This window comes from Cryptomeria japonica, chromosome 2, assembly GCF_030272615.1.
Source record: "Cryptomeria japonica chromosome 2, Sugi_1.0, whole genome shotgun sequence".
Lineage (NCBI taxonomy): Eukaryota > Viridiplantae > Streptophyta > Pinopsida > Cupressales > Cupressaceae > Cryptomeria > Cryptomeria japonica.
Window position 1 is genome coordinate 267,125 of NC_081406.1, and position 17,348 is coordinate 284,472.

The 17,348-nt window shown below is 35.8% G+C and overlaps 1 pseudogene; it reads left to right on the forward strand.

Annotated features, from left to right (window-relative positions):
• The first annotated feature begins 25 nt into the window (after positions 1-25).
• Positions 26-141, forward strand: LOC131073824 (5S ribosomal RNA; annotated as a pseudogene).
• Positions 142-17,348: the final 17,207 nt, after the last annotated feature.

Consider the following 17,348-nt stretch of genomic DNA (forward strand, 5'->3'; position numbering starts at 1 on the left):
AATGAATTGATAAATTAATATGTTATGGTGCAATCATACTAGTGTTAGTGCACTGGATCCCATTAGAACTACACAGTTAAGCGCGCTTGGGTTGGAGTAGTACTGGGATGGTTGACCTCCCGGGAAGTCCTAGTGCACCCTTTTTAGTTTTCATCGAGCATCACAATATTATTTACATAAATGTTTTAAAAAAAAATTAATATGCTCCTCTTATGATAATTCTCCTTATTAATGGTAATAATATAAGATGAACTTTAGTGGACAATGGGTCTGGTCTTAATGTTTGTAGCATTAACTTTTTGCATAAAATCAAAGTTGATACTTCTCTTATTCAACATGTTTCTCTTTCTATTTGTGGCTTTGATAAATTTTTAGAGAATTGTTAGGTACTATAACCTTTCTTATTAACATAGGACCTATTATTTTTCCTATACCCATTCATATTATATGCTAGGTACTCTTCCTTATAACCTTCTTTTAGGTAGACCTTGGATTCATTATATGCAAGCAATCCCTTCAACTCTTCATCACAAAATTAAATTTATTTATGGAATGAGATGTATAATTTGGAAGTCGGTAAGAACTTACAAAGTTTCTTGCAAACTGAACTCGAAGCTCAATGTCCTCTGGATTCTTCAATTCCTTCTCTAATTAAAATAGAAACACCATCTCCTCCTAAAGGTACCCCTTTCCCCAAAGAGGTACTCTTAGAAGATGATTGGGGGATCGTTGGATTCTACACCTTCCTTTGTGGGAGAATATAAAATCCCTTCAATAGAACCTAAGACCAAATAGGATGGCATGGTGATACCTACAAAGGAATCCACTCCTTCTAAGAAACTTAATACGAACTTTATGGCTAGTAATTCTTCAAAAACTTCTTGTAGTTCATCTACTTATGACATTGATACATATGAGGCTATGTCATCTCTTTTCAAAATGGCATCTCTTTATGGTTTTGGTTTCCATATCTTAGCTAAGAATGGATTTAAAGGCAATGGTTGTGGTTAAAACAAAGAAGGGATTGAAGTTTCTTTAGAAAGCTATACACGAGATATTTCATTTGGACTTGGATATAATCCTTCAAAGCACACCAAGCATCTCGTAGACCATAGATCTCAATGTGAATATCATATTTTCTTCAAAGGAAATACATGGTGATGGCTGGGGGGTCGTTAGATTCTACACCTTCCTTTGTGGGAGAATATAAAATCACTTCAATAGAACCTAAGACCAAATAGGATGACATGGTGATACCTACAAAGGAATCCACTCCTTCTGAGCAACTTAATACCAACTTTATGGCTACTAATTCTTTGAATACTTCTTCTAATTCATCTACTTATGACATTGAGACATATGAGGCTCCACCATATCTTTTCAAAATGGAATCTCTTTATAGTTGTGGTTTCCATATTTTAGCTAAGAATGGAAATAAAGGAAATGATTGTGGTGAAAACAAACAAGGGATTTAAGTTCCTTTAGAAAGCTATACATGAGAGGCTTCATTTGGAATTGGATATAATCCTTCAAAGCACACCAAGCATCCCAAATACTATAGATCTCAATGTGAATGCCATATTTTCTTCTAAATCTCTTTCTCTTGTCATTCCTCACTTAATTGATGTTTTGACTTCTAGTATACCTTCATTTGACATCTTTTCTATAGATGATTTTGTAGCTAAGTTCTTAGGGGTTTATGATAATCTTCCTGGATATCATCGGAATCATGGATTTCCCTATTATTCAAATTCCAAAGCATACTTTGGGAAAGATGTTGAATTACCAGATGTACCATAGAGATGAATCGATAATTCCCTCAATCAATGGATGTTACTCAACAAAACAACCTCCTTATCAGAGATACTATTGAAGATGAAATGGATCCTCATAATGAGGAAAAGGTTATGAAATTGAAAAATTCCTAGAATTTGATGAACAACATGATCATTCTTCTCTTTTACATGAATTTCCTAGACTCTTTATTGGACTTATTCAAATGTGCTAATAATTGATCCTAAAATTGTCATTCATAACATTGTGTTACTTCCGTATGCTAAACTTGTTAAGCAAAAGATTAGAAAAATAATTCCCAATATTGTGTTGTTGTCATTGCTAAAACAAATAACAAGATTAGAATATGTGGTAATTTCCAAGACCTAAATAAAGTTTCTTTTAAAGATGGTTTTCCCCTTCCAAACATTGATATGAAAGTTGATTTTTATAGCTAGTCATTCTTCATTATCCTTTATGGATGGATTTTTTTAATACAATCAAATCTTTATCAATCCTCGAGATTATTATAAAATAGCTTTCATAACACCTTGGGGTACATTTTGTTGGGTTGTCATGTCTTTTAGACTAAAGAATGTCGGTGAAGCTTATCAACATTATATGGCTTTTATCTTCATGACTATATGCATGAAATTTTGGAGGACTATGTTGATGAATCTATCTTAGCTAAGCCTATGTTGTGCCAATATCATGTCAAAATACTTCATCAAATCTTTGAACGTAGTCCCAAATATAACATGCATTCAAATCCCCAAAATTGTGTTTTTGGTGTTGATAGTGCAAAACTATTAAGATTCATTATTTTTCATCATGTTATTAAGGTGGATACAAAGAAAATCAATGCTACTGTCAACCAACCAACTCCATATTTGTCAATTTTCTAACTATATAACTTACAACATTTCCTAAATCCATAGCTTACAAGGAAATTTTTAGGCTATTCATCAATTTATTTCACAATTCATGGATCACACTCTTCCTTTCACTCAATTTATCAAGAAGAATAATGCTTTTAAGTGGAATGTGGATTGTCAAAAAGCTTTTAATGGCTTGAACCATTACCTAGCTAATCCTCATATCTTACAACATGTTTTTTCTAATCATCCTTTCTTCTCTATATGATGTAGAGTATGAAATAAAGTAAAAAAACAACACAATTTATTCACCTATGAGGGCCCACAAAAGTTCAAAATGGGAATATTTCTGTCAACTCACCTATCCATTCAATAGACCCAGCACAATGGCAAATTTGACACAACTTTAGGACAGACCTCAAAATAATTCAATCCTTCAAATGCAGGATTCTAAAGTGACTAATGGCATCATAAAAACACTCACCATCCCCTGGTTTGGGCCCCATAACTTTTTTTGACGTGAGTTGCTTCACAACTAGGCTAGACTCCTTGTAGCCCTACTCAGAGGGTTTTTCTACCATAACTTTTTGCACAGACAGTTTCAAGACAAAATAAGAACATTTATGTATACCCTTTTGGATTTTTTACAATGCATACATTTTTTTGTATGGGTTGTTTTGGAAAAAGTACCTCTATTTTGATTGATAAAGTGGTTTTTAGGCCTAATTAGGCCACTTTTCCAAAGCAAGTGCTAGGAATTCAATTACCAAAGTTCAAACCACCACTCCTCATGCTCAAAAACATAAAATAGGGTCCAAATAAGTGGTTTATAGCCTCCACTTCCACTATCCAATTTCTCTCCAAAAAAATCTCACTTCTACCTACACTCCTAAGCCTAACACATGAAGATGTTAGGCTAAGGATTGCTCAAAGATGCCTCAAACTTCATCCCCTGCACAAATTATTCAAAACCCATGTGGAGAACCCCTAGCCCAAGTATTCCACCAAATTTGGCCAAATTTAAACAATGGAATGGTCAGGTATTCACATATTTTCACTTCAAACCCTCAAAACAAGGCTTTTAGGGCAATTTTTAATAAATTGCTTATAAAGTGCACAAAACTCAATTAAACTTCACAAAATCGGTGCCAAATGAAAGGTGTTTAACTCTAATTTCAATTTCATCTAGTCTTAGGTCATTACCCTTCCGTACTAGTATGGAATAAACTCTACAACAAAGGGAAAACCAGTGGAACGCAGGAAACAAAGTAGTTTTTATTGCTCTTCTATCAAATTTTACAACAACAACCTTTTCCTCGTGTATGAGAGGCAAATATATAAGTGTAAAAAACACAAAAAGGTGGAAACTAATGGTCCATAACTGATTTTTGAACTCTTGACCATTGGTCTTCCAAGCAAACCAAAAATGTACACAATGCAACATTGCAACTTTTGGAATATGTTGACAAAATTGAAAAACCTTAACAAATGGACCCTACATGACACAAATACAACCAATATGGTCCAAATGGACTTTATTACATCCATGAAATGACAAAACTCAACCTAGAACACCTATTGACAATATTGGAGCAAAATTGCTAGGGTGTCCTGCACCACTATACCACTACTTGTTCTAATGCTCTTGTGGTCTTATCGACACAACATAATAATGATGGTAAATAATGTCTTGTGTATTAAATAAGACATACTTTACTCGATTGTGAAGTCCAAAATATGGAAATAGAAAAAATGTCTTGCTCTTATTTTTGCTACTCAAAACTTAAGACATTACCTCCTTAATGTTGAAACGCATGTTATCACTAAATTTGATCCATTGAAGCATCTCTTCTCTAAGATCGATATTTCAAACGATTTAGAAAAATGGATTATATTATTAACAAAGTTTGACCTTAAGTTTGTTTCTCAAAAAGTGATTAAGGGCCAAGTTTTAACCGACCATTTAGCTAATGCTCCCTCACCTTTCACTCTTCCTAATCAAGACTCATTTTCTAATGATCTTGTCCTTCTTTTGGATGTAGACATACTTGGGATTTGTTCTTTGATGGATTTATATGTCGAATCGTCTTTGATGCTCGTGTCATATTATTACCTCCTTCAAGAAAGTCAATTCCTCTATCCTATCATCTCAACTTTCTATGAATTAATAATATAGTTGAATATGAATCTCTTATCACTAGTTTGTGTGCAGTTTTATCTTTCAAAATTCAACACATGTATATGTTTGTTGACTCACAATTGATTATAAGACAAGTTATGTAGACACATCAAGCTAAACAAACTAAATCTCTCAATATCGCGACTTAGTCTTATCATTGTTAAAGAAGTTTGCTTCTTACACCATAGATCTGTTAAAATAATATTAATATCTTCTATAATGGTCATCTTAGTTGTCGCCTTATTTAGCTATTTAGTTTTTTAGTTGACTTATTTAGCTTGTTAAGTTAGCTTTTTATCTATAGGGATTGAGCACGATGACCATTAGGGAGGGTGTTAAAATAATATTAATATCTTCTATTTTTAGCAGTCATCGTAGTTGACAACTTATAGCTTTTTAGTTGACTTATTTATCTTGTTAAGTTAGCTTTTTATTATTTAGCCTTTTAATCTATATTTTGCTTTTTAAGTTTTTTAGCTTATTTGATTTTACTTTAACGACTAGTTCTATTTATAGAACATCACCTTGTAACCTCTATATATACATGTGTATATCATTCAATGTAATTATCTGATTATTGAATCATTCATTCAATTTATTTTTCAAGATCCTATCCCACGAAAAAGATAATTGACATGTGAATAATTGACCCATTCATGGATTACGAATTTACCATTCATAATCTTACTTCTCCTATTGTTTTCGATAGTTCTGATGATATTACCTATTGTCATAACATGCATTCTGATGAATGGTACTCTCATGTTATTTTATACTTTTATGATGCTACCTTTCCTTATCCTATGAGTAAAAACACTAGAACTTGAATCCGTAAACTTACCACACTTTGCATCATTTATGCAATTTTTTGTATATACTAGGCTATAATGCTCTCCTTCATTGTTTTAACTGTATACAATGGAAATGGAATGATTAAAACTATTGTAAAACCAATAAAGATCCAACCACATAAAACCCTAGTTCTAGAATAAAAGATCCACCATACACCAATGAAGAATCGAAAACATGCAAAACATCAAAACATAGAAATATTATACCATTCACATGCTTGGTAGGGTTTGATATCTATTGTTTCCTATCTCCATTGATCTTGTTTGATATGATTGCTCTCAGATTTTATGTGTGCACAAGAGCTCAACAAAGAACGGATTGTGGTTGTGTAGATGCTTGAGTGATTGATTGCATCCGTTGATTAGGGTCATGAAAGCATGAAGGAATCCTCTTATACAAAAGACACCTTAGAAAATGGAGGGGTAAGATTAAGAGGTGAGGATAAATGGTCGGGTAGGATTAAAGGGTAGGTATAGAAAATGGATAAATAATAAGAGGGTAGTTGGAGGTAAATTAAGAGATGAATGACAAGTGTCATGGAGGGAAAAAGATAATAAATTAAATAAGTAAATAAATATTTATTTAATTAATAGAAGAAGTGGGGCCGAAAGGATAATTTAAATAAATAAAAATATTTATTTAAATGGGGAGAAGCTAGAAGAGGATAAATGAATTAATTAAATAAATAAAGATCTATTTAATTAATAGAAGGCTCGAGACAAAATAATTAAATAAATAAAAATATTTATTTAATTAGGCTAGGACAAGTTTAGGTGTCTACTTTTTGTCCATCTTTGAGACAATGTAGCTTGTCACGTTGTTTCAAAGAAGATAAGATTAGCTGATACAAAGTTGCCCCAGGATGGGAGTGATATGCCCCCTCGAGAGATTGGATGAAAATTTTGAAAATTAGGAAAATGGCAACAGGAGGCAAGCACAGCCAATTAGGGTTCCACAACCTATATATAGAGGCCACAAAGAAAAACATCATCATTTGTATCCATGACATTTGAGAGATCATAGCACAGAGCACCCAGAGAGCTTAGAGGAGCAATCAATAGTTGGAGAGCGATGACAGTAAGATTGCATCGGTTTGATAGAGTGTCGGTTCGAGCGGCCTACAAACATGAGCGAGACGATATGTATCTCAAACTTGCTTGTACATTTTGCATTTATGGTGCATTTATTAGGGTAGAATGTAGGACGAAACAAAAACATGTAAGCAATATTAAGGGTTTTGAATGCATATAGGTCATGTCAGGGCATGTATGTGATGTGACACTGTGTATAGGTTAGTAGAATCCACTTATGTGGTTATAATCACGTATGCGTCAGGTAATTTTGAGTATATGATGGCTTATAGTGTATATGTTGTCATGCCACGTATGGGTTGAGTAATTCCACATACGTGTTTAAAAGCATGTGTGCACTAGATAAAACTATGTCTTTGTAGTAAAAGCACATATAGGCTATGCCTTATCACATATGTGTAAAAATAGACTAGAATCAACAGTTATGTAATTAACATATGTTGTCAATTGGATAAATTGTTGAGATGATGAACTCAGACAGGTGCCCCAACAAGGATAGGATAAGATTAGGGCATGAATCAGCCACTATGTGATAAACATGAACAACCAATTAAATAAATTGTCAAAGCGATAAATGATGACATGTGCCCCTAGGAAAATAGGATGCTAATCAAGTCTAGGATAAGTTGTCGAAATGAAAAAATCTGGCAAGTGCTCTAGCAAGATAGGATAGAGTGCAATATGATAAACATATACACCGATAGGATGTAGCACCATGTGATAGACATAAGAACTACAGGGATAGAGCTTGATGAGCAGTACCATGTGATAGACATAGGTACCACTAGGCTAGGATAGGATAAACAACACCATGTGATAAACATAAGTACTACAAGGACTGATGCGATTGATTTGGTATGATTGTAGGAGTATCTAGCTCAGTTGGAGTCGTAGGAGAGATTCCCTATGACACAACGGCTATGTCTGAATCTGACTATGGAGGATCATGTGATAATAGAGGCCATGGGTTTATGTCATATCACATTCATGCCTGAGATCCAAGTGAACACGAGACTACTAACTACGCTTGCAAAGAGATGGCACTCTGAGATGTGAACCTTTCATTTTTTGATCGACAAGATGTCAGTCACACCGGAGGATGTGTACAAGACACTGAGGATACCAATCATAGTGGATTTGGTGGTCTATGATCAAGATGGGGATGTGTATGCTCTATGATGGGTGTTTGGAGATCTTGAGCTTGAGATTAGAGGAGGTTATGTACACCAATGGTCATGTATGGGTAGTAGTAGTGGGAGGGGTTATCAGCGGGCTCCTATGTCCAGATAGGATGACTCATGGATTGGCTACTGGATGGGGGAGAGCTCTATAGATGCTCATGACACAAAGCATGAGGTTTGCATGGGGACCCTGTGTATTATCTCATCTATATCATGAGTTGCATTAGTCTGTGTACCTCAGTGGTTGTGGCCTCAAATGCAGGGTTACCCTTCTACAAGTTTGGGCTTACAAAAATATAACTATGACTTAACCAATGCACTTAAGATTCAAAGGACATGGGCAGTCATATGTGCATGCGTATGCTATGATCACTTCTCATCCATGACTAGGGAAGGTAGAGTACTGGCACAGGGTTATAGATGACATCGATACTATTATATGGAGGCCCTATTTAGACTACTAAGAATGGCTAGAGGATGATACCAATCTACCTTTTTGCTTTCAGACTAGGTACTTGATTGGGAAAACACCCTATATTTTGAACAGGTAGATGGTTGATAGTCTGGTGTCTAGGCAGTTTGGGAGGATTCAACAAATGCCATGAGGATCTGGAGAGTTTGCATGGACAGTTCGTGAGTATGGATAGTATGGCCCAGGATGTCTTATGATGTTGCAATGGCCGAGTTCTAGTCACTTGTACTGATGCCATGAGATCTTCTTAGGGATGTGGTAGATGCGAGGATGACACTTGACTATGAGGCTTATTTCTGAGCACATCCATTCCCATGCCTTATAGGGCCAGACAAGCCAATATCGGGGTTGGATGAGGAGGAGGATGATGAGGATGGAGGGCCTAGATGGAGGAAGTAGAGGAGAGGGAGAGTCGGGAGGGGGAGGGGAGGAGATGATGGAGGTCGAGGAGGTGATGGAGGCTAAATCAAATTGTTATGTTGTTGACACTGATGACATTTTTGTTATTATCTTAGGGTTAAACATAAAACGTACCAAAAGCACAAGACACTTCAAACAAGTTCTCTTACCCTAAATGAAAATTATTCAAGCCTAATTAAACTAGGAAATAAAATAAAAGAACACACCTAAATTACTCCTGCAAGAAAATGATTAGTAGTTTCAAATGATTACCCAACCTGCAAGCAAACTTGTTAGGTTAATTTTAGAAATCCCAAAATGAAATGTGAAAAGGGGCCATCAACAAGATGATATAGAGAACTGCACCACTTCATTAGGCCACAAGATTGTTAGGACAAAAGAAAATAAAATAGAAAATCTAACCCAGACACAGACACAATTATACCTGACAGAAAAGTGAAAAAAACTAGATTGAAAACCTGCAACCTGCAAAATCATAAAAACCAGATACGCAACAAGATGAGTCGTATACGCAATAATAAGTATCAAAGACACGACATAAACTGACATATATGCGATATAAAGGATTAGATACGCGACTCTGTTATACACAAATGCAAAAGGACTAAATACAGACCCAAAAATAAAGTCCAGAATGTTATCAGATCCGAAAGCACAGACGCAGAAAAATCATACACAGGCATTGATGACATTTTTTTATTCATGCTTCTACCCATAAACTTAGAGCCCAAGTCACTCCTTGGTCATTTTCCTTATGGGGTTTGTATCTTATTGGAAAAATTTCTCCTCCTTATCAAGGACATATGTTTATCATCATAGCTACAAATTACTCTACAAAATGGGTTGAATTTGTTCCCCTTCGATGCACAACTACTGAAGTAATTTGTCAATTCATCTTAGACAATATGACCTGAATGTTGACACTGATGACATTTTTTGATTCATGCTCCTACCCACAAACTTAGAGACCAAGTCACTCCTTAATCATTTTCCTTATGGGGTTTGGATCTTATTGGCAAAATTTCTCCTCCTTATTAAGGACATACATTCATCATCATAGCTAAAAATTACTTTACAAAATGGGTTGAAGTTGTTCCCTTTAGTTGCACAACTACTGAAGTAATTTGTCAATTCTTCTTAGACAATATCATTTCTCAATTTGGTATACCTTCCACTTTGATTTCTGACAATGGTACTTTATTAAATAACAAATATGTTAAAAAATTTCTCAAAAAATATCACAGTCAACATGATTTTTCTACTCCTTCCTATCCTCAATGAAATGTTCAAGTCAAATATTGTAATAAGATGATTGAGCAAATCCTCTGTAAAACAATTGGTAAACATGGTAAGGATTGCCATACTCAGTTATCTTACACTTTGTGGGCTTACCAAACTAGTATTCATATAGCTATAGGTACTACTTATAATCTCATTTACAATGTTGATGTGATTATATCTTTAGTGTTAGATATTCCTTCATTGCAAATTTCTCTTAAGGGAATCCTTGATGACAAATTTTATATACAACATCTCCAACAAATTGAAATGCTCAACAAATAATGTATAAATATTCTCAAACACATTCAAGTTTAAGATCAAAAGGCTATGCAAAGAAGCTATAATGACAAAGTCATTCAACTATCTTTTTGGTTGGTGACTTGGTGCTTTATGAGAATAAATGCAATATAAATTCTCTACCAAAAGAAAAAGAAAAGTTTAGTTTGAATTGGCTTAGACCATACAACATCACTGAAGTCTATGGATCAAGTGCTTACAAAATAACATGTGTGGAAGGTATGCCCTTTAAAGGATCCCATTAATGCTATGAACCTAAGTAGATATTATACCTAATTTCTTCCTTTCTTTCTTTCTTTTTGGTATGCTATAATTTTCATCTTTAAAACATGTTACATTAGGTAGATAGATTATCTTACTATTTAGTGTAGGTCATCTTGGATTCTCTATGTAATTTTCTTTTCTTGGAAGATTACATTTCTTTATGGTAGCGTATACTTCAGTATTTGGTGTCCCAAGTTAGTTAGATCATGTTGTGTCTAGTTAGAAATTATTTTAGCTATATCACATAGACATTTAACTTCACATGGGTATATTACATCATCAGTAATCACATTTAGTTAAACACTTATCATTTTGTTTAATTAAATTATAAATGTATCAACTTGATCATTTTAGTATTGATTAAAACAATCTACATTAGCATTAAATTAGATATACATGTTCATCACCATGTTTGTTACTTTTTTTATCAAAGAAATAAACACATTGTTTTGTATTAAAGAGACTTTCGATATACAACAAAATTCACCACTAATATAAAATATGTTATCCAGTCATATAAACATCTCATCACGCTATGGATGATGGATACTAGAGCCATCGAGTCCTAGTTGTGCTATTGGAATTGAATAATGTCTATGGGATTTCATGGATCACAAGTGAGATGTAGAAGTTCTCCTCCTCTCCATCTGCTCAACAACACCTCTAATTCTCAATGCATCCGACCTAGCCTCTATGAGCTCATGTTGTAGCTGCTCATTCTCCTCTCAATAAATCTCCAACTCTAATCTCACAAAATCAAAGTTATCTCATGCCTCCAAGCACTAGATTATGATATATGAATGGTATGCAATGATCATGGGATGTGCATATACGTGACCATATCTCTGAGAATGTGACCCACAAAGTCATGCCATCCTTGTGTACTAATTGTAAAAAAGTAGAGAAATCAATATTAGTAACATCATCATGTATATCAAAATAAAAAAAAATCTAAAAGTAGAATTTGTTTAATAACATCACATCGTCTTACTTGGATCTCTCTCTTGCCACTCAGGATTGACAAAAGCAAGAGTATGAGATATCGTGGTCTACACCGCAATTGGGGGCAAAGGTCTACTATTCTCTCTACGATCATGTTGACAAGGTATCTTAGTGTGCGTGTATGGTGGCAATGACATATTTGTCTGGGAGGTAGGCCTTTGTGGGGTACGTCATCATCATCATCATCATCCTCATCCTCTACTCCCTTCCCTCTATCCCTCACAAGTGGTGGATCGGGATCTTGTTCCTGGTGGCTATCATGATCTAGGACATAGTCCTTTCCCTATGTTGGCATGATTGGCATAACTGATGAAGATGTTGACATATCGGTTGAAGGACTGTTGGTGATGATATAGTTGATATGATAAGGAGAATGATGGCATGGTGATGTATGACCGGTATAGATTGAGATATTGGTTGGTGACTTGGTGATTAATTATTTGTGTTGTTATTGATGGCAACTATGGCAATTATTTATTCTTGATTACTTTGTCATCTAGGTTTACTGTTGTAACCTAACCGGTAATGGATTAAGTTGGTGAGATGAACTGTGCAATTGACAGAAAACTTGGCAAATAGGACTTTAACCAGTAAGCATGAAACAGTGTTATACTTAAGCAATTAGTTCTAAAGATTGATGAGGAATTAGGTGTTGTGGTTTGAAACATGTGTTTATCTCATTGTAATGAGTCTATGGCTAGAACCGCATCATGTTTTGATAACCGGAAGTCACGTTTGTGATTTACTGTTGTATTTTCAGTAGGGTTTTAGCAGGGTTTTAGAACCGGTAACAAGATCTCTTAACCGATGATGCTTTATGGTTTGGCAGTGAATTTCATTATGTTCATAACTTGATGGTGACATGTCACAACCCGTGTGAGAAATTAAAATATTGTTTTGGCGCAATTAAGGATGGAATTTCTTGGTAAATGACGAAGAGCATAGTGAAGAATGTTTTAAGGGTTTGACTTCTTATCAGATCAATGTGCGGTGTTGTGTTATGATTATTCAATAGCTGAAATTGTCTTGATATTTGTTGTAATAATCTGTATGATGATTTGTAATGATCTGTGATGATCTATGATGTAAATTCATTTGAATCTTGATGTATCTAGGGTTTCGTAACCGAAAAAGATGTAAACTATAGTTAGGTCAGTTTTGATGAAGTTTATTGTGTCGGTAATTTGACAAAAGAGTGTGTAGTCGAACCAGAGGTGTGTGTTTGCAAGAGTGAAGCAGATTGGAGTTGAAGTGGATCTGAACAAGCAAGCAAGAAGTGTTATTTCCAGATCATTCATCTATTATTCCCTAACAGTTGTAGCAGGTTCAAAATCCCTTAACCAGGTAGGTCCTAACAGGCATTGTTCATGTAAATCCCTTAACCGGGTAGCTCAACAACTTGAGTTTAAATCCTCCTACGAGGTTGCTTCTAACAGGGCAAAGCTCCTAACAGAGCTCATATTGTAAATCCCTTGATCAGGTGACTCCTAACAGGGTCTGCTCCTAACCGGGCATCATTGTAAGCTCCTAACCGGGCTAGGCTCCTAATAGGGTGCATTTTGAAAGATTGCATTATCTTGTGGGTACCAATTCCCACCGTGGTTTTTCCCATTTGGGTTTCCACATGAAAATCATGGTGTTCATATGGTGATTGATTTGTGTTTGTGTTAAGTTGATATCTTTCTATTGCATGCATGATATGGAACACTTAAATAAGCAGTTTGGTAAATTTGATTAGTAGATTGATTTCAGTGGTTGTCGGTACTGGTTATGATCTGTTTTGGTAAAGTATTGATCAGTTTGGTTTAAGATTTTAGTTTGTTGTTAATACTGATTCATCCCCCCCTCTTAGTATTAACCGGATCCTCTAAATAACACCCTACACCTAGTCCTCAACTACATCATGCTTTCCATCTGTCTCAACCTCTCCATCTGCAACCTCCTCATATACTGGTTTGACCCATGGAATCGAGTCTCCTGTATGATGGTCCTCAAGAAAGATGTGTGCAGGACAACATGTGTCCTAATACTTGTTATATGTTTTTTGAACACCAATATCATCAACATTATTGGGAGTTGATGCATCACTCCCTTGTCCTTTACATAAGTAAATGAAACATTTAGTGCTACCAATCTAGGTCAAGCTCTAGGTCTCATAGCAATCTAAGATGATTGCAGGTACATCGGCATTATAGTTGTAACACCTTGTATCTGACCAAAACATTCAGTCACTTGATTGTAATAGAATGAGACAATGATTAACTACGATGACTCTCAAACAAAAGGTCTTGCTACATCCTCATCAACTATCTCATCTCTCCCGGTCATCGCATCATACACCTATAGGGTCTCCATGAGATGCATGCAGACTTTAGGTGATCAAATATAATAAATCTCCTCTCAGTCAGGGTATCCTACATAGATATGCAAGTTCTTATGGATTGTCTAATTAAATATCCACGATAAATCATATTAGCCTCGTACATGTTATATGCTCAAACATCCATACATGGAAGAGAGTGCATGTCATTGAACTCTTCCCCTCTGTAGTGTCATAAAATTGCAACCCTAGCAATTTTAACCACATTTTAAGTCCTCACTTTAGCGACGACATCCTCCTTCCTAGCCGAGACCCCTTTCTACACCTTCACCCTTAGGTTCTTCCTTGCTCATAACCTGTTCCTGCCTCAGGACCCTGTCTAGACCCCAAAATAGGGCACGATAGGGGCGTGGTGCCCCTATCCTCACTAGGACAAGGGTGTGGCGCCCCTATCCCCACCCCTTAGGGTAGCTTTATGATGGGTCTGCTCGGTCCCCTATGCATGATTTGACATTCGGGGTTTGCAATTCTTCTTTGTCGGTCTTCGGTGATTGAGAATTAATCCTTGAGGCATGTATAAAGGGAGATTAAATTCCCTCATTTGGGGGAGGCGATACATGAGCAAGATAAGGATAATAAGCGAAATGCAAGTGAAAGGTCTTCATTATCAAGCATTCAAGCATTCAAGTCTTCTTCATTCATCCATTGGAGCAATATTACAACATTAATTTGCAAGCACGTGTGTGTGTTAGGGTTTTGTCATGTTACATGCCATTTCATGCAACACTTGTGATTACATTCAAGAAGCAAAGCAATCATCATCGACAAATTGCAGATCTACAAGGTATACAATTCCATTATTTACATTTCAGCATTTGCAATTACTTTCTTTCAAGGTTTATTCCTTAACTGGGGTTTGACTAAGGCAAAACCCTATCCACAACCCTTCTACCCTTCTTTTTTGTGTGTAGGTTGCAGGTGCGCGGCTGTAATTGCAGGCTTGGGCTTCATTTGCAGAGATGGAGAAACCCTTTTCATTTCGCGGATTTCTCGGAGGACCATGTACACTTTCGCCACGGTCTCAACAAATTTTCTCCAAATTTGCAGGGCAAATTCTTATCAATCTAATTAACTTAGATCCGAAGTTACAATGCGATCCCGAGCCGGTTTGTTTCGCATAGTTAACAAGTCAACTTTCCTATTTACAAAAGAGGGCAAAACACACTTCAACCCTTGCAATCCACTTGGAATTAACATCATCGCTTCCCTTGGATTTGGATCTAGGGGATTCAAGCCCCTCTTTTGAATGTAAAGTTTCCCCAAGTGAAAATCAGCCTAGTGACTTCCTTTCTCTCTCCTAGGTGGGGAGTCACTAGGGTTCAATTTTCCACTTTGCACCCTCATAATACACATATTTATCAAGGTCATGATATAGATGTGTATGCATACTCTATCCCCATGAGTAAATAAATTGAATCTCCTTCATCCCTCATATGGTACGAACAAGGCCTCCTTGAAGGTGAGTTCCTTGTCCATCTGGTGTAACAACTAGAGCTATGATAGTGACAAATATCTTCTACCAAAGAGGAATGCCTCTGGTTGTATGCAACAATCACTGTATGAAGATTTTCAACCTCTCGTGTCTCTAGGTGTGGCCCAACCTATGTAATATATATGATCCTTAGCTATAATAGTGACAGTTTGTGGTCCATCCAGTCTCATTATTTCACCTTGTATTAGAAGCTACAGAATGTGATACACATCCTCTAGTGTGACCATGATATCTCCCATCAAAATATTAAATGTAGAGGTATTCACATGCCACCACTCCATCAATGTCATGAGCATCACATCATTATATTATTATAGCATTGTAATTTGTACACCCTTAATTGGGTGTTACAACTCCACGCTTAGGTTAGCACCCGCCTTAGTGTGTTTGCATGTTGCATTTAAAATTATCTTTAAGCATTTAATTAATTAATTTAATTAAATATAAAGTCTTCTTTTATCCCGCTACACTTCATAAAATTGGGCCCTTTACCCTAAGTGTGCCCCTTTTTTTTATTTTATTCTTCCAATTAATATTTTCATCAAATACCCTAATTATGTCTTATTTCGACCTTCAAGGCCCGATTTCACATATCTAAATGTCGCAAATTCCCACATACTCCTGGAATTTGCTTTAAAATCACAATATCTTGCTTCCCAAAAAAATTGGCGAAAAGTCAGTTGGACCGTGTGTTTGGACCATGTGGGTGTTGGCAATGGACACTCATCTGGTGGCTTCTGATGGTTGATTATTGGTTTTGGGTTTTCATTGATGGAAACTCTTCATGAGATTCCCATCTAGTAATCACGGATCTTGATTTCCACCGAAAGAGGATGTTAACCGATATTTTAGGTTGAACATAGCAGTTTTGGTCCGGAAGCTTTCCAGTGATTGCGGAGCTATGAATCGTGTATAGGTTGATTGAGTTGACATAGAGACATCATTTTATCATTGTTTTTGCATTTATATTTGGTGATCCGGTCAAGCCGACATATGACTACACGTTACATTAGCAAGTCGACATGATAAATGATCTTTGTGATCGCGAATATATAAGTCCGATGTGGGAGATATTTTTGATTGATGTTATGAATATATGCAAGTAAGTGGTCATCAAGAATTAATTTTGACACAGTTTCACGTGCGCATTCTTGATCCGGTAGTTGACTGAGACATACAACAAAGCAAAACAAAACAAAACGGGAGAGGTGATCCAGTCAGTGTATTTGACACTTAACCGGAACTCATCCAAGAATTGTAGATGCTATTTTGGAGTTCATTTGTTGTATTCATCATTGTAATTAATTAATAAGGTAGTGAGCCTTCCGGGGTTGTAGCCCTTATTGTATTTGAGCAGTGAACTCTAGGCAGTGTGGTTGAATGCTTGTGCATTCCCCATATTATAATATTGTTTTTCTACTGGACATAGTGGAATAATATTGTGGGTTCAAATCCGACCGTGGTTTTTCCCATTTGGATTTCCACGTAAAAATATTGGTGTTATGATTTTGTGGTTGATTGTTTTATGTTTTTGCATTTCAGTTTCATATGTATGCTTTTGGTGGTTTAAATTTAAGTCTAAAAATTTGCTAACTAGTAGATCACTGATTCACCCCCCCTCTCAGTGATCCCTAATTCCAACAATTGGTATCAGAGCCTAGTTTCTTTGATGAAGCTTAACCACTTAAGGACGCTCTGAGAGATTGAATCAATGGATTCCGATTTTCAGAGACAGCTCAGTGTGGTGTTAAATTCTGTGAGAAGCAAGAATTGAGCCAGGATCTGATGT